The sequence below is a fragment of the Micromys minutus genome, assembly GCF_963924665.1.
Source record: "Micromys minutus genome assembly, chromosome: 4".
Lineage (NCBI taxonomy): Eukaryota > Metazoa > Chordata > Mammalia > Rodentia > Muridae > Micromys > Micromys minutus.
The window spans coordinates 14,412,091-14,435,929 of record NC_137973.1 but is presented as its reverse complement, the minus strand read 5'-3'; the positions used below and the strand labels follow the sequence as shown (position 1 = coordinate 14,435,929).

The 23,839-nt window shown below is 36.8% G+C and overlaps 1 protein-coding gene and 1 pseudogene across 4 annotated transcripts in view; both read right to left on the bottom strand.

The window, feature by feature from the left end:
• FSTL5 (follistatin like 5) overlaps positions 1-23,839 on the bottom strand; it is a gene marked incomplete at both ends in the record, with an annotated part of 572,330 nt that overhangs the window by 171,422 nt on the left and 377,069 nt on the right. The gene's annotated exons all lie outside the window — the stretch shown is intronic.
• On the bottom strand, positions 21,366-21,829 carry LOC308419657 (ubiquitin-conjugating enzyme E2 L3-like; annotated as a pseudogene). The gene has a single exon. The product of its transcript is annotated as a ubiquitin-conjugating enzyme E2 L3-like (transcript).

Genomic DNA, 23,839 nt, shown 5'->3' with positions numbered 1-23,839 from the left:
GAGATTTTCCTATCATTTGGGATGATTTCTTACCTTTCCCCTTGACTAGACAATTTTAACTTCTGTCCCTAGTCTATATTTGCCTCCTCAGATGGACAGACACCATCAGGGGACTACAGTTGCTGAGTTCTAGACTTGAGAAAAGCTAATGTTAACTAGTCAGGTTGGTGTTACTCTTCCCTGTCTTCATTCAGCTGGATTCCGTAGTCAGATGCATCTGATAAAATGCCACAGTTGTCCAGTGTTGAATAGTATTGTAACCTTCCTTGGCCTACAGATGACAATGTCATATTGTCAAAAAGAAAGTTACAGAAGAAAAATTCAATGTACATTGTCCCATCTTACAAGCTGAAATGCTGAGTCCCAAAAACCCACATTTCAGCAGTAAAACTTACAATCCTTAGGTCCTAATAAAATTTACAGTACTTAGAGCCTAATTTACCCCTTGCCTAATAATGAAGACCTTGAACAAAACTGAAGAATCAAACATTTGATTAAATTACAAAACTAAGATTGGAGAATGAGAGGTAAGACTTTGAAAATTAAAAAAATCTCAGTTTCCCAGGGAAGCAGATTGGGATCCTCAGAGGGAGATAGAAAAAATGAGCTATTATTCATTGGTGCCTCTAACAAGAAAGGGTAAGTTTTTAGGAGCCAGTTCTTGGAACATCTGACCAAAGGAAATAATATGGCTGTAGCTGAGCTGGGTCCAATAATTTCCTCAAGGCCTCACCAAAGATAGTAAAATTAACAAAACAGTAAATAGAAATCAACCCTTGTAGCTTCCCCAGCACCCACCAATGGAGTTTTAGAGTATATAATGCTTTCTAAAATCCCACTAGTTTCCTATAAAAGGCATGTGTGCCTTTAACTGGGGTCACCATTTTCATGAATGCTTGACCCCTGCATGCTGGTCATTTCTACAGAATAAATGTTCTTTGCCTTTGCATATTATTTGAGTCTGGCGTCTTCCTTCAATATTTCTTGGATTCTAACACTTGTATGGTCAAGAACAGACTTGATAGACCATAGCCTTAGGGAAAAACAAAACAATATTGTTTTTCTAAAGGAACACAGCAGCTGAGTTCCTCCCTGTAAAATTCTGCTATGGCAGTAGATCAGTGTCTCCCTTCCTCTTGACAGAGATTGGAACTAAGATCGGACAACAAGCAGAGACTGAGAGATTTGGAAACAAATAAACTAATGGATGGAAGGCCTTTAATAAGTCGCTCCTTTAAAGACTCAGACATCTATATAAAATAGCAAAACAAAAGTGTAGAAGAGCCAGAGGGATGGTTGTCACCAAGGAAACTGTCTTCCAAACAAGACTAATGAAAAAATGAACTCAGTGTGTTCATATAAAGGTCCTGCACAGAACCAATATAGACTGCATCCCAGCACTGACAGGGGAACTGATTTCCCATACCTAACAAAAGAGGTGTCTCCAACTGATAACTGCTAACAAATGAAAAGTTAGTTTTCTTCAGTACATCTCATTGAGTATATGTAAACCACACTTAAAGCGAGGCCCCATACCTAGCAGTAGATGGTCAACAGTCAACACAAAACAAATTCAGTGGTGTTTTATGATTTATACTGATTTCTTTGGACCTTTTCTTGTTGTCCTTTGCATATGTGTGTGTGTGTGTGTGTGTGTGTGTGTGTGTGTGTGTGTGTGTGTGTTTGTGTGTGTGTTTGTGTGTAGTTTCAATACTTTCTTCTTTAATGAGTTTTCTGTGTTTCTTGTCTGTTTTGTTTATCTGGTTTTTTCCTGTTTGTTTCTTTTTTCTGTTTCTTTTCTGAAAAGGGGGAAAAAGGCATGGACTTGTGTCAGGTAAGAGGTGGGTATTTTATTAGAAGTGAGAGACAAAAACCATGATCAGAGTACATTTTATGAAAAAATATATTTCCAATAAAGCCTTTAAAAAAAGATGTTATCAATGAGCAGTATAAAAATAAAATCTTACTATGTTAGTCCTTAATTCTTTGGTTGTTATGTGCTAGACAATGTCGTCAGCATTTTCCAAATATACATTTCAAATCCAGAGAACATAGATTATTACAATTCTCCCACTACATAGGAAGTAGCAGATATTAGGATGGCAATATGTTCCCTACTTATGCTTGGCTCCTAATTGGTGCTTTAAACCTGGAAATAGATTGGACAGAATCCAAAGTTTGATCTCTATGTTGCACACCACACTGCTTTCCTTCTAATGCATTAACTAAAGAGAGAACAAAGAAGATAATGAAGTTCTGTCCATTGCTGTGATGTTCCCACAGGCTCGTGTGGTCCACAGGGAGAGATGGAAATTGCAAATAGACTCAATGAGGTGGGTGGGAACTTGTGAATGATGTTAAGGTCATAGGAGGTGTTGCCTTTTGGTGTGGTGAAATACCTCCAAGGGGACTCCTGGGTTTTCTGGAAACTAAGTTATAAGTAGTAGTAGAAACCTGACTATTTTCTGTCTGTCCTTAATAGGTTAAGTGACTGTTGCTTTTCATATAACCTTTCACCATTGTGGTGAAGTCCTCAACAGTGAAGTTGAAGTCACTGTTATACCCTTGGATTCCCAGAGTTCTGAGAATGGTTAATAATAACACTATTCTCTACAGTATGTCTCAATAGTTAATTTTTATAGTATTAAAAATCAACTAAAGACTCGTATACATTCCAAAAATTTTCCCTTTTAATTTTAACTTTGGTAACTTCATGTTCAACTCCAAATTTCAAATGTGTTGATCAAGTTTTAATCTGTATACAGTATCTGTGAATGTAATCTGAGTAATTTATTATCTTTAACCATTCTTCGTAAAATGTCATTAATTGTGTTAACACCTGTGTTCAAAGAATACTTTACCTTCAAAGTGTTATTTTTAAAAATCATTATGTCTTTAAGATGTTATGGATCTGGGATGGAGAGATGGCTCTGTGGTTAAGAGCACTGAGTGTTCTTCCAGAGGTCCTTAGATCAATTCCCAGCAACCACATGGTGGCTCACAACTATCTGTAATGGGATTCAGTGCCCTCCTCTCATATATATGAAGAGAGCAAGAATGTCCTTATATAAATGAAATAAATAAATAAAAGTACCATTTTAAAAAATCAAAGCCTACACCTATGTTTAAAAAAATAATGTATGGATCCCAGAGACATTCTAATATTTTTAACAGGATTCAAAAGTTTGTGTGGCATATTAAAAACATCATCTTTATTTGTGTTATATGCATTTCTACTAAAAATAGCTTTACCCAATTACAGATTGATTGAAATCAAGAAAATCACTATAGAAGTATTGAACCTGGGACTGACAGTGACAAACAATGTTTTAAACAGATACAGCCAGTGTGGGAACAATAGTCCAGCATGTAAAGAAGCCAGTCTGCTGGTCTAGTAATATAAGCTCCATCCCAAGAATCTGATATAGGTAAGGAGAGCCCTAGGGCCCTAAGGTCTTCATTTGTGCCTTCTAACGATGAATCATACAACAAAAGCAATAGTAAATAATAATAATAATAATAATAATAATAATAATAATAATAATAATAATGAAAGAAATAAGATATAGAGAATGACTGGGAGAATAACATTGAAGGAGGTAATAGAGAAGACAATGAAGAGAGAGTCAGGATCAAAAAAGGGAATTGTGAGGACCAGGATAAACACATTACACACTGGCAACCAAACTAGAATATTTCCTGAAGTACAAGATGAAGTACAAATATCTCACCATCATATAAGATAATATTATTCATACCTCATTGCTACCACTTCCTGAAGTAACTGATGCTGTTACAGAGGAAGTCTCATGAATTATTTACTGGAGGAGAACTTGGAGATCCAGCCAATAATCCATGCTAAAACTCACTGCTAACAGTCATCCATTAAAAATGTGGCTTCATCAAACAGAAATCCATGAGAAAACAATTTTAAAAGATAAAGACTACCTTAAGGGAATAGTGCTCAGGTAGTTGGTTTTTCCAAATTATAATAGGAGAGAAACAATGTTTGATAAAACTTTAGTGAGAAACATTAAAACTAAACCATTTACAGAGTAAGAGTGGAGAAGAATTATTGCTGATAAAAATATCTTACATCTGGTGTGGACAAACTAGACGTATATATGGTATACACATATAAATGCAAGTCATTAAAAAGAAGGCAAGTCACAAAGACCAGATCAGAGCTACCTTCTCTGGTAAAATGTACTTTAAGTGACAAAAGAGAAGATATATCTGGTCATAACACACACACATATTAAGCTCTACATAGAATTTGAAAGCGTAACATTCTTTTTGGAAATTGTGATTTGAAATATCTTCTGTAAATCTTGATATGAAAGTCTTTGTTTCCTGTACATATCTACCTGTAAAGCATGAGCCCCTGAGTCTTGAGGTGTTAGAAGTGTGGTCATTATAAATGTGATCTCTTATCCATTGTTATGTAGAAAAAAGTTTACTTACAGTGTTCAATTGCAGTTTGAGCTAATCTATAACATGAAATTTCCTTTATCTAAAATAAAGTCTCCTTTCTACATTATAATATACATGACCCTTGATAACTGTCCATCTTTTCTTTGTTTTCCCAAATGCAAACAAAATCTAATATCCACAGACTTTCTGATACATAACTATGCAAAAACATTTATTATAGAACAGATTTTTTCCAGTAATTCAAATTGCAATATTCCATTTCTACTTCTAATATAATAATCATCATCTAAATTGGCATTTCATGGAGTATAGTGTATGTTATTTACAAATATAAAAATTTATCCTTGAAGTATTCTATTTAACACCTCTCATTTTACACATAAAAACGCTTTAACATGATGCTGTGTAACTTGGTGTAAGTACCCAAGCTTGGTCCCAGATGACCCAATTTGTTCTACAATTCTGAACATACTTTCTCCTCTGCAGAATTTCAATTTATTTTAATCTAACTTATGTTTACCTTTTGCTGTTTTATATTGGCATCTTTATTTTCATTCTAGTGTCCCATTTCTAATCTTTCAGAGTGTTATATTCTTAGGACTTTTCTGATCTAAGTAGTTCCCTGAACCTTGTGATTTTGTTGTTCATCCTTTGTTGAGAGCTATGCTCTGAGAACAGACACTGATTTCAGAAACCAAATCACGTCCTCATTCTGAATACGATTACGTTGTCACAGTCTATCAGCCCATAGATACTCTGTAACCATATTTCTAGGTATTAATTTTTATGTGCCCCTTTATATTTACAAAGTAGCTTCAAGAACTTATATCCAGAAAGAACTTTTAGGAAAAAAAAACCAAATAATATATTCTGTCGGATTATGGTTCATATTCTGTTCAAACCAATGCAAGCAGAGAAGAACACATGTAATACAGTTCCAAACTTCTGAGAATTTTTAGGGCAATTCCACACTGGCAACAGTTAAACAAGTAAAAGTAATATCAAAACATTAAATTACCAAAAGATGATCAGCAGTGATCAGAGCCTACAAGGAAATAATATTTCAGTGTGGTTATTCTGACTATAACAGTTGTATATGTAACCTGTATATATTCACAAGGATTGTTTAGATAGTTCTAATAAAAGAGATAAACCCAATCTATTCAAAACTAATTTCTAGATGTAATGTTATATATGTTGCATTTCCTTTTATATTATGATTCTCCACTAATTCTGAAATTGGTAGCAAACATTGTGGTACTTCAAATGTTCTTTTTATGCCAAGAATGTTCTTGTTTCAATTATACCAATACTAAAGTATACTCTCTTCTTTATTCTGATTATTATACTAGGCTTTCACGTTGTCTTATAATGAAAAACACATTCTTAATATTTTTTATAATGTCTCATTTTCATAAAATCACAATATAATTAATTTAAGAAACACATGAAATAGGCTGAAGTACTGCTGTTGGCAAAATGTTTGGGTTAAAAAAAAATAGTTCTTTCCTGAAACTTCCTTGATGAGCTTAAGTCTTATATTTCCACAAAATTCAGCTCCTGAGGGCTGGAGAGGCAGGACAGAAATTAAGAACAGTAATCTTTATGCTTTTCTGGAGGACCCAGGTCAGGCTCCCAGACACATGGTGTTTCAGAATTATCAGTAATATTAAAAAACGCATCATGTGACTACTTTACAACAAAATAAAAGCACCCTGACTTGAGGGGAAAAAAGAGATATTTCATTAATATGTTACTGCTAAAATCTTTTAACCGTTTGCAACAGCACAAAAATGTCAAGAAAGTTCCACTTTGAAATTAGAGAGATCCAGGAATGTAGAACTGATATTAACTGTAGAAGCTAGATTCTTTGCCTCCTATAACTCACCCCCCACCACCACCCAAAGAGAGAGAGAGAGAGACAGAGAGAGAGAGAAAGAGAGAGAGAGAGAGACACACACACACACACAGAGAGAGAGAGAGAAAGAGAGAGACAGAGAGAGAGAGAAAGAGAGAGACACACACACACACACACACACACACACACACACACAGAGAGAGAGAGAGAGAGAGAGAGAGAGAGATAAAGAGAGAGAGAGAGAAGTAGCAACATCTAACAAATTTGTTGGTGGAAAAACAAGAGTAAATAGAAATACGTTCAATGAGTTTAAGACACAGAGACAAAACATAAATTGAGCACAGTAACTTCATAATTAGATATTTATTAGATACCCATTAGATAAAATAATATGGTGAGCCTATTATAGTAATCAGCCATCCGGAAAAGCTTGTTGTACTAATAGGGATTTATCAGAAAAAGAGGTATGTCTAATACTACTGGCATTACCTTTACCCAGGTCTCTGTAATCCTTCAAACAATTTGCAGATTACAAAAATAAAAACAAAACAAAAACAAAAAATACTACTGAAACAGTAAACAATTTTTTAAATTAATCTCGAATATCTGAATTGCTGAAAATGTCAACAAAAAGTAAAAAATTACCAGAATGAATCTGTACATTCATTAATGGCTTCATTGGAGGACTTGTTGATGCTCCCAGTAGATGGTAATTCCAGCTGTTTATTTATTATTTTTATGTCTTTATTTATTAAGACAGGAAGTTACTATGTACTCTGTCTGGCTTCAACTCCAAGGGTTCAACACAGCCTCTGTCCCCTGAGCACTCAGATTACATAAGTAATTTTTCTAGCTAGTTGAGTAATTTTTGCAGGGAAATTAAAAAAAATGGGGGGGGGGGAATAGTGAGAGACATAAAAGAAATCTTTCCATGTATGCACACTCATTAACAAAGTCGAGGATATTTTGGGAAGGCTCTAACTCACCTGACTAAAATATGCAAAGAACTTGAAAATAGGGCCAAAGATATTCTTCAAACTGAAATAAAAGCATAACTTAATGAAAACAAAATAAAAAAGTTTTTTTTTTTGGCACAGATACCATGGTATAATCACAAGTACACATACATTAATAAATATATGAAGTTATAATTTTCTTATTTGGAAAGGTAACAATGGTTAAATTAAAATTATGCAGAAGGTGATAATTCTATATATGAAGACTTACAGACTGTAACACAGAATACCTTATTCTTCAACTTGCTTTTATAAATGTGCATTATAGTGTACCTAAGGGAAGTCAGGAGGAGATATGGGAAGATTTGAAAGGAGAAAGTGACAATAAAAACCTGATTATCTTATTATCCAAGAAAAATGTAAATCAAAATAATCCTGAGATTTCATTTTACATGTCAGAAGGATTAAGTTCAAAATACGTAAGTGATAGCACACATTGGCGAGGACATGGAATATGGTAAACACTTGCTGATGGTAGTGCAAAGTTACACAACCACTTTGGAAATGAATTTGGCAATTTCAAAGAAAAAGAACCAACTACACTACTCCTCAGCATATACCTAAAAGATGCTTCACAATATTACAGGGACACTTGCTCAACTGTGTCCATAGCAGCTTTATTTGTAACAGGCAGAAACTGGAAACAACCCAGATATTCCTTAATAGAAAATAGATAAAAATTATGTATCTACAAAATAAAATACTGTTCAGGTATTTGGGGGGAAAAGACATGAGTTTTACAGGCCAATGTATAGAACTTGAGAGAATATCATCCTGAGTACCCAAAGCGAGAAAGATATGTATGGTATGTATTCACTTATAAGTGGAGGTTAGCCATAAACTGCAGAATAACGATGTTACAGTCTGCAGACCCAAAGAAGCTGGGTAAGGAGGAGGTTTCAGGGGAATATGTGTGAATCTCACTAAGAAGGGTAAACAAGGCATGAAGGTGTATGGAGAGAGGGAACTGGGAAACAGAGTGAGAATGGAAATTGGCAGGGATGGGGCACAGGACTAGCCTGGGACTAGAGAGGATTAGAGGAGCCTATGGAGTGACCTTAGCTTACATTCCAAGCAGATAGAAATATAGAGACTGGAGTAGCTCTCTTCTATATACAGGCAGGGTTGCAGAGGAGGGAAGGGGACATCAATCCACCCGCAAACCTTCAACCCAAAATTTGTCTTGCCTATAGTATATTCAGGGATAAAGATAGAGCAGAGATTTAGGGAATAGCCCTCCAATAATTGCCCCAATTTGAGACCCATCCTGTGTGAGAGAGCTATCCCTGGCACTATTAATGATACTCTGCTATGCTCGCAGACAAGAACCTAGCATATCAGTCTCCTTAAAAACTTCATCTAGCAGAGGATTAAAAGACCTATAACCAAACACTATGTGGAGCTGAAAATCTTATGAAAAAGTGGGTGACACAAGCAAGCAAGGCAGGGGACATGAAGGACATCACAAGAAGACCCACAAAGTCAACTAAACTATGACCATTTAGGCTCAAGGAGCCTGAACCACCAACCAGGGAGCATGCATGAGGTGAACCTAGACCCCCTCCACATTTATAACAAATGTGCAACTTGGTCTTCATGCATGTCTCCTAATAAGTGGAGAAGGGGCAGTCTTGGTCTATGACCCTGCCATTGGGTCACTTTTCCCTTCTATTTGGATTGGGTCTCAGTAGGAGAGGGAGTACCTAGACTTGCTAGAATTATGTGTCCCAGGGTAGGGTGGTAAGCAAGGAGAGGCTCTCCTTCTCTGAGGACCATTCTCTGGGGACAATTGGAGAAAGGATTTGTAAGGCTGGAACTGTGAAACAATGAGGGCAGGAGGGGTTCTATGATCAGGATGTAAAGTGAATAAAAAAATAAAAATTGAAAAATATTGATAAAAGCATGTGATAATGAATAATCAATAACTATTTTCAATATTTGTTCCTGTATAATTTAATCATCCCCAATCCCTTAATGATTTTTACTCACTTCACAATCAGCATGTCATTCAGTAATTCAAATCGAGGCAGAGTTCAGTGAGCGTGCAAATACCTTAATCAATACAGTTATTATAATTGCTGTGTTTTAACTCTAGCTCAATTACATGGAACACATTAATAACAAAGATATTTTAGAAATATGTAGCTAGTGAGTCGATTTTATTTTTATTTTGAAGAAATAATGAAAGACCAGGATAAATCCTGACCCCCTAACAGGTAAAGTAGAAGACACCTAGCAGGTAGAGTAGAGTCAAAAATGTAGGATAGCCAGTTCAGTGACTCTGTTTCAGGAACTGACTGACCCTAAAATCATAAAAGTTAAAATAACACCTTATAAACAATCTTGAGAAACCAGGTGTTTCCCTTGTGATTCTTCACTGGTATTTTTAGCATTTTCCAATGACGTACTCCCTTCCACCTTGGGTTGTGGTTTTTTTCCTTTAAAAACACCTTCTCCCAGCCACTTGGGTTAGACTCCTCTACCTCCTGCGTGGACTATGAGTCTCAACCTCAGTGCACTGGTTCATCAATAATCCTCATATAATTGGAGCAAGGACGGTCTCTTCTGAGTTCTTTGGGGGTTGTGTTATCCGGGGACTTGAGTGAGGGTCTCCCCTTTGCGGGGGTCTTTCAATGTGACACTAAATGGCATAGCATAACATTTGTTATTTATATTTTCCAGGATTTCTTGTACAATAGTTTTGAAGATGTTATGCCATTGTATGTATTATAATGTAAACTATACTATTACCAATTTTAAATTTTATATAAATGTATATTATTTTGCTGTGTTATATATCAATATTTTTATTTAGACATTTAAAAATCAAATTTAAATCATGGCTCATATTCTTACTTTGCTAGATAAAATAAATTCAAGTAGTAATGTACAGTCTAATTTTTTTTATACTTCTAAACTAGTAAAGAATTATGATAGAAAGCAAGAGATTGAAGTATCAGAGATAAAGAACTGGCTTTCACTGTAATGGAATGCCAGGGTGGGAGGTGGGAAGAAGTGGGTGTGTAGTGGGTAACACTCTCTTTGAGGCAGAGCTAGGGAGGATGGGATAGAGGGATTCCAGGGGGAATAACAGAAAAGGGGATAACATTTAAAATTTAAGTAAAGAAAATATACAATAAAAAAGAATAATAAATAAATAAATGAAAAATATTTGAACAACAACAAAAGATCTGGCTTTCTCATTGCACAAAAAAACACTTAAAGTTTATGCTGATGTCTTTACCATTGTTGCTTATTGTTGGGAGCCATGCCCACCCCCATCAGGAAGGGTTAGCAGAACTCCCCATTTGTGTGCCTAAACTTTGGAAATAGGACACACCCTCCATTCAAGTTTAGATGGACCCACTCCTAAGCTGATTCACACCTGTGTTCCTATTGTTTTTACTGCCCCACTTACCAACTCACCAGAGGCATTGGCCCTTCCACGCAGCAGCTAGGGAATTTGCATACTGCCTTTGTAGCTGTACATCTGAAGAGCTGGATTTCAGAGAGAGTTGGAGTAAAGTATATTCTGATAACACAAGTAATCTAGTCATGTCTTTCTTTTAAATCCCTGATTCGGAGTAGCTGTTGTGGTTCAGGTTCCACATCCTAGGCCTATGCAAAGCATCTTAGCTGAATAAACAAAAGGACTTTTTAAAAAATGTTTTACTGTATATACAGCCTAAAACTGCAATCCAGAAATGAAAACTCCAAGCATCTGTGATTAGGAGTTAAGGACAAACAGCAGAGTTCATAAGACAGTGCTCTCGTAATATTTTGGGATTTTTTGTTTGTTTGTTTGTTTGTTTGTTTGTTTCATTTTAGCTGCTGTTAAGCAGTTTCCTTTGAGACGGAAATATACCATCCTGTAAGTAATCTCCTTAACCCAGAAGATAAACAACTCAAAATAGTCAGGAAGTCCCTGAAACTGATAAGATTTATTATGCCATGGCCTCCCCCCAACCCCTACTTCCCAGCCTAGCTCAAAATCCAAGAATAAGCAATAAAACTTCTGAGAGTTGCTCTCAGACAAAACAATCTACAAAGAAGACTCTGAGATAATATCAGTTGCCTGGAGAAAGCAGAAATCAGTAGAACTGCCCCACAGAGACACCGATGTAATTTCAGCCCTGAAATGAAGAAATAGAAGCAAGCTGTTTGGCGATACTATCTGTATTATCTAGAATAGATTGATTAATTAATATGTTGCAAGATGAATCAGGTATGATTTGTTATAGCAATGTCAGGTCTCATGTGCACATCATTTTCCTGCATAATCTGTGCATCTGCAAACATAAGACTGAGGCATACATGAACATGTATGTGCTTGAAGTACAAATACATGAAAAGATAAAAGTAATGAATCCTACCCTACTGTATTTAAGACTGTATTTATAACTTTAACATTACACAACTATAAAACATAAAGTTTTACAAGCTAAAGTAAAATATTCTGTAACAACAAGACTATGGACTTTATTACAGAAATTTATGTTGGAAGCATAAAGATGTCCTAGTAATAGTGCCTGATAACAAACGTGCATTGTATAAATTTTAGTTCATCCTGAGTGAAACTCTTAAAACCTATTTATATACTGTCTTAGTTAGGCTTTTATTGCTATGATGAGACTATTATGAAGGACAACATATAATTGGGGCTGGCTTACAGTTTCAGAAGTTCAGACCATTAGCATCATGGAGAAAATCATGGCAGAGTCCAGGTTGACAATTTGTTCTAAGAGGAGCTGGGTGTTCTACCTCTTGATCCAAAGGCAGACAGGAGTCTAGATTCAACAAGCAGCAAGGAAGTGACTCATCCTCCATGGGGAGATCCTGAGCATAGGACCTCAAACCCCACCCTCACAGTGAAACACTTTCTCCAAAAAAGCCATACCTTCTAATAGCGCCACTTCCTATTGGACTATCATATTCAAACCACCACACTCACTTACAGCCCAGTGTTACTTAAATCTAGGCACTTAATAATAGAAGTTTAACTGATGCAAACAACACAGCCCAGATTTAGAAAAATTGCTAGTCAAGGTCACTCCTAATCAGAAAATAGGGGTGTGGGGGAGTTCCTTCTGTGCAAAGATAGTGTCTTCTACTCAAGGTAAACAAGGCAAGAAATACTTTAAATAAAGACAAGCACAAATGGAAACTCGGGTGTTGCTGGAAATTTCTTTTCAGTAGTGAAAAAGCAGACTGTTGGTGCACTGACAAGTTAGTTTTACACACTTAAATTCACTTGCTGTAAAATGTGTTTCATTTATACTCTAGTTGTGCAAGGAACATTTTTGTACCATGATTTATCAGTGGTAAAATTGAGTGGTTCACTTGCTTTTAAGTTAGTAAGACCATAAAAATTGTACAAAACACTAACTCCAAGGACACACATGAAAATATGAACGTCAGGCTTGGCAACCAAGAAACTTATTAAGTTGCAGAAAAATGATACTGAATAAAGGAATAAAATAAAAACAAGAATTATGGATGTATGCAAGTGATATCACTAATTTTATCTGAATCATTATCTACAAACAGAGGTATTTGTGATATATTTCATAATAATACATGATTTAAAGATATGATATTCCTACAAATACATTCTATCACCATCAGTGTCATATAAGTATTTAATTGTTGTTACGAATTATTTTGATATTCTACTGTAAAGGGGGTAAGTAAGGACATTTTGTAACCTCAAAAGTAGATGAAGAACTAAGTGATTGCTCCTTTCTGCTTTGTTTCTCTCCACATAGTTCCCACATCTTTTTTTGTGTTTTTTTCTGCCTCCATCTTATAAAGGCTGAAATTACTAGAATTCATATCCAAAACTAGCTAGTAATAATACCTCTGCAATTAGGCCTCAGTGGTAGTTCTGATAAAACAAAATTAAACCAAAATTTTTCTTGGCTTTTAGAGCTAACATATTAAAACTCACTAAGGTGGTAGTGAGATCTACCTAGAACACCATAATGGTCTAATCTTATTATAAATATTCAGGAGATCTTGACACTGTTGTTAGTAAAGGTAATGAACCTGAATATAGGCTTAAATGAAGGAATCCGAGCTGTATTACCATATTTAAAAAAGACATTTAAAATTCAATACTTCCATTGGATACATTTCTTTGCACTTTCTATGGAAAAATAAAAAATAAACATAATTTTGACAGTAGGATTAAATCATCCTTATTATAGAAAAATTTAAACTATATGATCTTAAGTCTCACATTGTTTGTGTGCCCACTATCGTTCTATTTCTGATAACACACACACACACACACACACACACACACACAACACACACAAAGAAAGAAAAAAACAGAATTTTAAGTTCATGTGCAAAGCCTTATTTATGAAACCATTGTGATATAAACAAGTTCTTTGTATGCAAAATGTACTATGTGACTTTAAAATATTCTTTCTCTTTAATCTTTTCTTTGCTCTGATTTAAAATTCATTTCTGCTGTTGTTTTGCTGATTTCAATATAACCCCTGTAATGCTTGTATGAAACGCTAATGAGTACTTTTATTAACATGTAGATTACTTCATTTAACTGGGTTATTTGTGATGTCTGGAAAGGGACAAAGCTGTGAACTATCAAAAACTTTTTAGGGTTATTTGAATATATATTAATATTTGAAAGCCAGCCCATGACCCTTTCATCTGTGTCAAAGAGAATATGTCAAAGCTCTCTCAATTCCAAAGATGAAGTACTTATTTTTCTCCCCCATAATCTTTACATTTTCTTCTTAATTTGTTCAAAATATTCTGTTCGTCTCTGCTATCATTACCAGCTATATAATGTCTTCTCTATCTAAACAAGTTTTCTGATAGTGACAAAACTAAGCTATACATGGACCTCAACATCTGACTATATTTTCCAGCATCTCAGTGCTAACATTTTTCATGAATATTTTAAACAGTTTTCTTGAAGCAATTCTTTGGACTGGTATAGCTTTATCTTTCATGCTGATATCTTCTGTATCTTCTGTGACACACACACACACACACACACACACACACACACACACATACACACACACATATATCTATCTATATCTATATCTATATCTATCTATCTATATATATATATATACATACATACATATCTCACAGTCACATATACACATGAGAGAGAGAGAGATGGGGGGGATGAACAGACAAACTCTATCTATTTTTACTATTTTTATGCTCAATTTTAGAAAACCTGACCTAAGGTTGAAGTAGAGTTAACCATCAAGCCTGCACCTATCACTAGTCTCTAGGTCACTCCTTAACAACCGCCAATTAGGACAAAGCAGAAGTTACAGTTTCCCTAAAGATATTTATCTATGAAAGTTTATGGTTTGACTTCCAGCACCAGACAATCATTTTCAAGGGCTGCAAATTCTGTAATCAACCTCAATCAGATGTGTGCCAAGGTGGATACCCCCTTGCTTGTTTGCTTGCTTCTATAAATACTTGCCTGAGACTAGGTTCAGGGCTTCACCCTCTGTCTGATTGCATCAGTGAAGGTGGTGAGCCCTAGTTTGAGCTGGAATAAAAACCCTTAGTGCAATTGCATTCGAAGCGGCTACTTGGTGGTCTGTTGGAACACTTCCTGAACGGTCAAAACATTTATATATATTCAGGCTCATTTACTAATTTAATCCCTAATCACTAATTTTAATCACACTGGAAAACAGACATAAGGTCAATCAAAAAATTCAAAATAATGTAAGTCATCTGCACATCATTGCAATGATTACTTTAAAAGTTGTTCTATGTCTGTATTTTGGCCAAAGAATGATCACTTCTTTGCCATAGGAATCAACTTGACCTCGATACTAGTGGTAAATGACAAGGTGTATTGGCTCATTTAGAGTTTATGCCTAGCTCTTCCTATTGTGACACTGTTGTCTGTAAACACAGATTTCTTTGTATCGTGGAGAGAAGGTTAAAGCAGATAGAGAAAATGTAGACAGGTGAAATTTAAAACAAATAAATGTCCACACTCATCACTCATTTCTGACATTACTTCATACCAACAAAGCATCCTTTTTTTAATTTTTAATTAATCATTTTATTTCTTTACATTCCAAATATTACCCCTTCCATGTCCCGCCTTTCAGAGTTCTTCTGTCCATCAAATACCAGTTCTTCTTGGGGGGGGGGGGGGGCGTGAGAAAGTGTTTATTTAATGTTAAAGTTTACAAATCCATAATCCAGGGAAGCCATGGCAAGAAACATACAGAAGTGCTACTTACTGACTTGTTTACAACCCTGAATTGCTCAGCTTCCTTTGTTTTAGCACCCAAGACCATGGGATGACCAGGATCTCCCACAAGGGCTAGCACCAACCCCCCAACCCCTCCCACACAATCAGTAATTAATAAAAGTGCACCAGGAAATTGCCTACAGATAAATCTAATGGAGACACTTTTTTCCCCTCTTCCTTTTTTCTTTTTCATTATTTCGTCATTTATTATTATTTTATTGGATATTCTCTCTATTTATATTTCAAATGTTATCCCCTTCCCCACCCCACGCCCCCAGTCACTCCCATCCTCCCTCCCCCTTCACTTGTTTCCATGAAGGTATACCCTCTCCCAATCCCTCTCTCCACCTCAGCACCTTGGCATTCCCCTGCTGCAGGAATCTTTTCAACCCGAACAAACCTGTCTAAGAAAAACACAACTCAGTAATTATAAATACAAGCTGCGCCTACGTTGGGCAGATTTACCACTACAGTAGCCTATTCCTCAGCTAGGAGACCCCTTATAACTTGAGCTTTCTCCGTGCCACGAGTTCCAGCTCCATCCCCACCTACTGCAGTAAATATTAAGAGGAGAGTCTGGCTCATCACTTTATCTGCCCCGCAGGCTCACTCTGTGGGCACCACTTCTAGAATAGACACAGCACACAGACTCTGTCACTAGGTCCACAAGCCGTATTCTCCGCATGGCTCCCTTCTCTCACCGTTTACTCCATCTGCCTACTACCTCCATCCCAGGTGGAATACCTGCCCTACCCAGCACAAACATGACTCTCTAAGACCCGATAGCTTTTTATACATGTTTATATATCAATCATCAAACCCTCTACACAATAAGATTATATCAAATAGACAAAGATACAAACTGCCCTTCTATATGAGGTATAACTACCTAAAGCCAATTAAGTCCACCTGGATCCAATTCATCCTTCCCATCTATATTTCGTCCTTTCACTTTTCCCTTCCCATCACCTTTAACTCTTTCGCTTCACCTCCCTTCCCCTGCCCAATCACCAGCTCTTGCCTTTATTTTACTAATTAAAATGGGAAGGTTCAGATGAAGTCGCCCGAGTATATAACTAGACAGCCCTTTTTGGGAAAGTAAAATTAATATCAAAATACAAACGACTGCAAACCATCCACATTCCCCTACTCTGGGAAAACATGTTTTCACTCGACCAAAGTCCTCTTCTCCCATTGATGCCAGACAATGCTCTCCTCTGCTACATATGCAACTGGAGCCATGGGTTTCTCCATGTGTGCTCAATGGTTGGTGTTTTCGTCCATGGGAGTTGTGGAGGGTTTGGCTGGTTCATGTTGTATATTCCCATGAGATTGCAAACCCTTTCAGCTCTGTCAGTCCTTTATCTATCTCCTTTATTGGGATCCACATGTTTAATCTGATGTTTAGCTGCAAACATCCTCAGCTATATCTGTGTAATTCTGGAAAGCCCCTGAGGAGGCATCCACATCTGGTTCCTGCCAGTAAGCACTTCTTGGAATCAGCAATAGTGCTTGGGTTTGGTGGGGACATATGGGGTGGATCCCCAGGTGAGGTAGTCTCTGATTGATCTTTTCTTCAATCCCTGCTACTCTATGTGTCCCTGTATTTCCACCTGTGAGTGTTTTGTTGTCCCTTCTAAGAAGGACTGAGGCATCTACATTTTCTTCTTCCTTCACTTTGAGCTTCATAAGGTCTGTGAATTGTTTTGTGGGTAGTCAGAGCTTTTGGGGACTAGTATCCACTTATCAGTGAGTGCATACTATGTGTGTTCTTTTCTACCTGAGTTAGCTCAATCAGGATTATAATTTCTAGTTCCATCCATTTTTCTAGGAATTTCATAAAGTTATTGTTTCTGATAGCTGTATAGTACTCCACTGTGTAAATGTGGCATAATTTCTGTATCCATTCCTCTATTTAAGGACATCTGGGTTCTTTCCAGCTTCTGGTTATTTTAAATAAGGTTGCTATGAACATGGTAGAGCATGTGTCCTTGTTAGATGTTGGAACTTCTTTTGTGTATATGCCCTGGAGTAGTATAGCTGGGTCTTCAGGTAGTACTATGTCCAATTCTCTGATGAACTGCCAGACTTATTTCCAGAGTGGTTGTAACAGCTTGACATCCTACCAACAATGAAGGGGTATTTCTGTCAATTCACATTCTTACCAGCATTTGCTGTCATGTGAGTTCTTGATCTTAGCTATTCTGACTGGTGTGAAGTAGAATTTCAGGGTTGTTTTGATTTGCATTTCCCTGATGACTACGGATGTTGAGCATTTCTTTAGGTGATGTTGGCCATTCAATATTCCTCAGTTGAGAATCATTTTTGTAGCTCAGTACCCCATTTAAAAAAAAATTTATTGGATATTCTCTGTATTTACATTTCAAATGTTGTACCCTTCCCCCGTTCTTACCCCATATTTAATAGGATTATTTGATTCTCTGGTGTCTAATTTCTTGAGTTCTTTGTATAAATTGGATATTAGCCATCCATCAGATGTAGGATTGGTAAACATCTTTTAACAGTCTTTTGTCTCCCGTTTGGTCCTCTTGACAGTGTCTGCAATTTTATGAGATCCCATTTGTTGTTTCTTCATAAGCCATTGGTGTTCTGCTCAGGAAAATTTCCCCTGAGATTATGTGTTTGAAGCTCTTCCACATTTTCTCTCCTAATAGTTTCAGTGTTTCTGGTTTTATGTGGAGCACTTGAGTTTTGTATAAGTCACAAACAATATGAAATAACTTGGTGCGGCCCTATCTTAGCAAGTGAAAGATTTGTATGACAAGAACTTCAAATTCCTGAAGAAGGAAAATGAAGAAGATCTCAGAAGAGGGAAAGATTTCCCATGCTCATGGATTGAACGGGTCAACATTGTAAAAATGGCCATCTAGCAAAAAGCATTTACAGATGTAATGCAATCACCATCATATTGCCAACTCAATTTTTCTTATAGTTAGAATGAACAATTTTCTTCTTTTTTTTCTTTTTTTGTTTGTTTTCTTAAGTTTTTTTCTCACTGTTTTTTTTAAACTTTATTTTAAAAAACTAAGATAAAAGAAAAAAATTTTAAACATTTTTGCATAAATGTATACAAATACATTTTTGTCAGTGCTTGGCTTTTTTTGTTTTTTCTTTTTTTTAAGGTTTGATATTCTGCACTAAGGTCTTACTAGTTACAATGAGCAAAAAGTACATGTAAAGCAGGATGTAACCCAGAATTAGTCAATGTTTTCTTGGTGTGTAAGGATTGAGGATAATGTTTTTTGTTTATTTTAGTTTAGTTTTGTTTTGTTTTTCTTGAACTTCACACAGTCTGTGAGTTGTTTCTGGGGCAGTGCGAGCCTCTGGGGTTAGCTTCCCACTATCAGTGACTGCATATTATGTCTGTTCTTTTGTGACTGGGTTATCTCAGTCAGGATGATATTCTCTAGATGCAACCATTTTCTTAAGAATTTGGTTAAGTCATTGCTTCTGATAGCTGAGTAGTACTCCACTGTGTAAATGTACCACAATTTTTGTATCCATTCATCTACTGAAGGGCATCTGGGTTCGGAAAGAACAATTTTCAAATTCATTTGGAATAACAAAAAACCTAGAATTTCAAAAACTATTCTGAACAATAAAAGAACCTCCAGGGGAATCACTACCCCTGACATCAAGCTATATTACAGGTCAATCCTGATAAAAACAAAACAAACAAACAAACAAACAAACAAACAAAACAAACAAAAAAACAAACAAACAAAAAAACGATGGGATTGGTCCAGAGATAGGCAGATAGATCAATGTAACAGAATTGAAGACCCAGAAATGCACCCACACACCTATGGTCACTTGATCTTTGACAAAGGAGCTAAAATCATCTAAGGAAAAAAGGACAACCTCTTCAACAAATGGTGTTGGTTCAATTGACAGCCAGAATAGAGAAGAATGCAAATTAATCCATTCTTTTTCTTTGTCTTTTTAATTGGATATTTTCTTTATTTACATTTCAAATGTTATCCTTTTTCCTGGTTTCCCCTCTGGAATGCTTCTATCTTATCTCCCCTCCCCCTGCTTCTATGAAAATATTCCTCCACCCAGGGACTCCTTTCTAACTCCCTGCCCTGGCATTTCCCTACACTGGGGTTTTGAGCCTTTTTAGGGCCAAGGACCTCTCACCAATTCTTAAATCTTTTTTTCTAGAACTTTTTCAGCATGGTGTCATCACATTGAGTCCAAGTGTCACTCTCCAACTGGAAGATGATACTGTCTGGCTTTTATGTCTTGCACTGTGGACTCACTGTATAGAAGACACAACTGAGCTTTCTGCTGCTGCAGTGAATGCAATAGCAGGAGAATCTGGATATTGAGATGAATTTGAGTTAATCACATTATCTTCCTTGTTCACTTCTCTGTTCTGAATGAAACAATCCTTACTTTTTTTTTTTTTTTTAAAGCACATTAACAGCATTTTGGCATTATTTTTCTTATTTTCTAGAGTTTATGTTGGAAAAAAAATCACATTTCTAAAAAAGAACATAAATATAGAGTATTTTAAAACTGTTAGTGTTATTACTTAATGTCCAAGTAAAAATCAATTACATATAAAAAGAATAGTGACTAAACTCAAGAAAACAATAACAAAAACAAAAACAAAAACAAAACAAAACAAAAAAAAAAAACCAAAGTCAAAATCAGTATCAGAGTGCTAGATAATAAACTTATTTTATAAGTAAAGTTGAATACTAAAAAATAAAGGCATAAAGAACTAATACATAATTAAAATACAAAAATACATATACAAATTATAAAACTGAAAAATCATTAAATTAAAAGTCTCCAAGATACTTAGGATAATGTTTCTCACAATGTAAGGGAGCCTTTACTTAGAGCAAAACAGAAACTATGCCTCAAGTCAATTATTTTCGAGAACAATATCTAGCAATTTTAGTCCAGCAACATCGCTGCTCTGGCTGCAATATAGATTCACCTTTAGTAAACACCTTAATACCAAACAATGTGCATAAGGTTTGTTTATACATAGAACCAGCCATGTTTGAGAGAGAAATCTAGTCGAGGGGCACAAAAGTAATAAATCAGAGAATGATTTGACGGAGTGAGTCAGAGATAGAATAAATATGCCCACCTCTCACAAGAACAGAAGGGGAAGGGAAGCTATTTGAGAGCAGTGCAGGAATACAGAGTGTCAGGCAGCTCTGTGCACAGCGTCATCACAATAGGCAGAGCAGTCGAGTTCAGTTCCATTCATTCTGTGCAGCAGAAGTAGTTGAAGCCATAGAAGGACCCGGAGGATTAGAACAAGTTGCCAGAGTTAATTTGAGGCCAACCAGAGCCATTCAGACAGAAACTGAGAAAAGCTCCTTTGAATTAGACAGATTGGAAAGGAGTTTGTGCCCAAACAGCTGAGGTGAACTGCCAGTCAGAATTCAGAAAGAGCTAGAATGAAACGATTCAGAAGTATGTATGAGAGGCTGAAAATACTCTAGGCCTAAATTAGATTATATGGAGGCTAGATGATTCCAGGTCTAGGCCTAGGTGAACAGACAGAGCCAGTGAGCCTTCGAGATGACACATATTTTTTTTTTAGAACATCTGAATTTTTAATCTTTCTTTACAAGTTGCCTTGACCACTTTTGATTAAGAAAGCAGTAGAAAGTTAGTAACTGCCACAAGCAGATGCCAGTTGGTGGCACGTGTCAATTTTCACAGAGTCCTGCTTTTCTGGGTGTCTAAACACACTGCTTGGGGTCTCTACTCAAACTTGCTGGAATCACTCATGACAGATTTAATCCACAGGTCGTTTTTCCCCGTATTTCTTTGTAAACTCTTCAGCATTCTTACAGATTTTTTTACGGTCCTTAGAGTGTTCTTCACGTAGGTCAGCCCAGAGTGGGTGCTCAGGTTGGGGGTCGTTTACCAGTGCTATGAGGGACTGGATTACTTGGCCAGTCTTTGTGGCTGACTTCCAGTTTTCAGCACTAATTACAGGCAGACAAACCTGCCCCTTCTCATCGATGTTAGGGTGGTAGATCTTTGTTTTAAATGTGATCTTGGGTGGTTTGAATGGATACTCTGCTGGAAAGTTAATTTCAAATCAGAAGGCTCCCTTATCATATGGAGGGCTGTCAGGAACAATCAGCCCTTGCCAGGTCAATAAATTAGCTTCATCAACCTGGAAGTTACAGAGTTTTTCATTCCACATTTGCGGACATCTTCAAGCTCCTTCATCAGCCTACTGCTGGCCGCCATCTTGGATCACAAGACGACACTTACTTTATGCTCATAAAGATACTTGAACTAAAAAAGGTGAAAATGAAAAGTTAAAGTGTAAAACTGCTTCTCTCAATCAGAAGAAAATATCAGTAGAAAAAAAAAATGGTGAGACAGTAAATATAGATAGAAAAATTACTAGCTTCATGTATGAAAGACTGAATGAGATTTTGACTCAAGAAGCTCAATAAGGCAACTGGTGGGTGGGAGACCTGGGCTGACGGGGAGCAGAGAGATCTCTGCGGAGTGCAGAAGAAAAGTGCACCCCCTGCCTTGCCCTGCCTGCTTTGCCCAATCCAACGATTGGGAACAGAAAATTAGAACTTCTGTTTCCACCCGGAGGCGACTTCAGGACGCAGAGCAGAGCCTGGCCCATCTGCCACCCAGAACAGGGCTCGTAGAGGCTGAGCAATTGGTGGGTGGGAGACCTGGGCTGACGGGAAGCAGAGAGATCTCTGTGGAGTGCACACAGAAAGTGCACCCCTGCCTTGCACTGCCCTGCCTTGCCCAATCCAGCAACTGGGAACAGAAAATTAGAACTTCTGTTTCCACCTGGAGGTGACTTCAGGACGCAGAGCGGAGCCTGGCCCACCTGCTACCCGGAACGGCAGCTCGTAAAGGCTGAACAACTGTGAGTGGGAGACCTAGGCTGCAGGGGAGCCGAGAGATCTCTGAGGAGTGCACATGAAAATTGCACCCCCTGTCTTGCCCTGCCCTGCCGAGCCTGATCAAGCTACCAGAAACAGAACGTTGGAACTTCTGTTCACCCCGACGACTCTGAGGCATAGACCAGGGCTGGGCCCATCTGACACCTGGACCAGTGGAGAACCAGGAACACAGACCACATACAAGGGAAAGGCAAGAACATATCACTGACAACAAAATGGCAAGAGGAAAGAGAAAGAGTATATCCCAAAGAAACCAAGAAAATCTAGCAACACCAGAACCCAGCTCTCCCATAACAGCAAACATCGAAATTCCAAACACTCCAGAAAAAGAAGAAACAGACCGGAAATCATACCTCAAGATACTGATAGAGATACTTAAACAAGAAAGGGAGGAAAAACAAAAAGATTCAGAAGCTTTTAAAGAAGAAACAAGAAAAACACTCAAAGAACTCAAAGAACTAGAGGAAAACAGAATCAAAGAAATAAAAAAAAGGAAGAGGAAAATTAAAACAGAAATTGACACAATAAAGAAAACACTAAAAGAAATAACCCTATAGTCAGAACACCAAAAAGAGAAATCAGGAGTCACAGAAGCAAGCATTTCCAATAGATTACAAGAGATCAAAGAGAGAATCTCAGGGGCAGAAGACAATATTGCAAACATAGACAAAACAGCCAGAGAAGATGCATAAAACAAAAAGCTCCTAACCAAAAATGTACAGGAAATCCAAGACACAATGAGAAGACCGAACCTAAGGATAATAGGAATAAAAGAGGGAGAAGAGTATCAACTAAGAGTTACAGTAAATATCTTCAACAAAATCGTAGAAGAAAACTTCCCTACCCTCAAGAATGAGATGACCATGAGCATAAAAGAAGCCTTCAGAACTCCAAATAGGTTGTATCAGAAAAGAAATACCTCCCAACACATAAAAGTAAAAACATCAAGTGCCAAAGCTAAGAAAGAATACTAAAAGCAGTAAGGGAAAAAGGTCAGGTAACATATAAAGGCAGACCAATCAGACTCATACCCGATTTCTCAACAGAGACTATGAAAGGTAGAAGATCGTGGACAGACATCATGCACTCCTTAAAAGAGCACAAGTGCCAGCCAAGCTGCTATACCCAGCAAAACCATCAATCACCATCGATGGAGAGACGAAGATATTTCAAGACAAATCAAAATTCACACAATATCTGACCACAAATCCAGCACTACAACAAATTATAGGTGGAAAACCCAATACAATGAGGGAAAACACAGCCTGGTATAAACAAGAAAACTCTTAAACAAGAAAACTAAAAGAAGAAAATAACACAG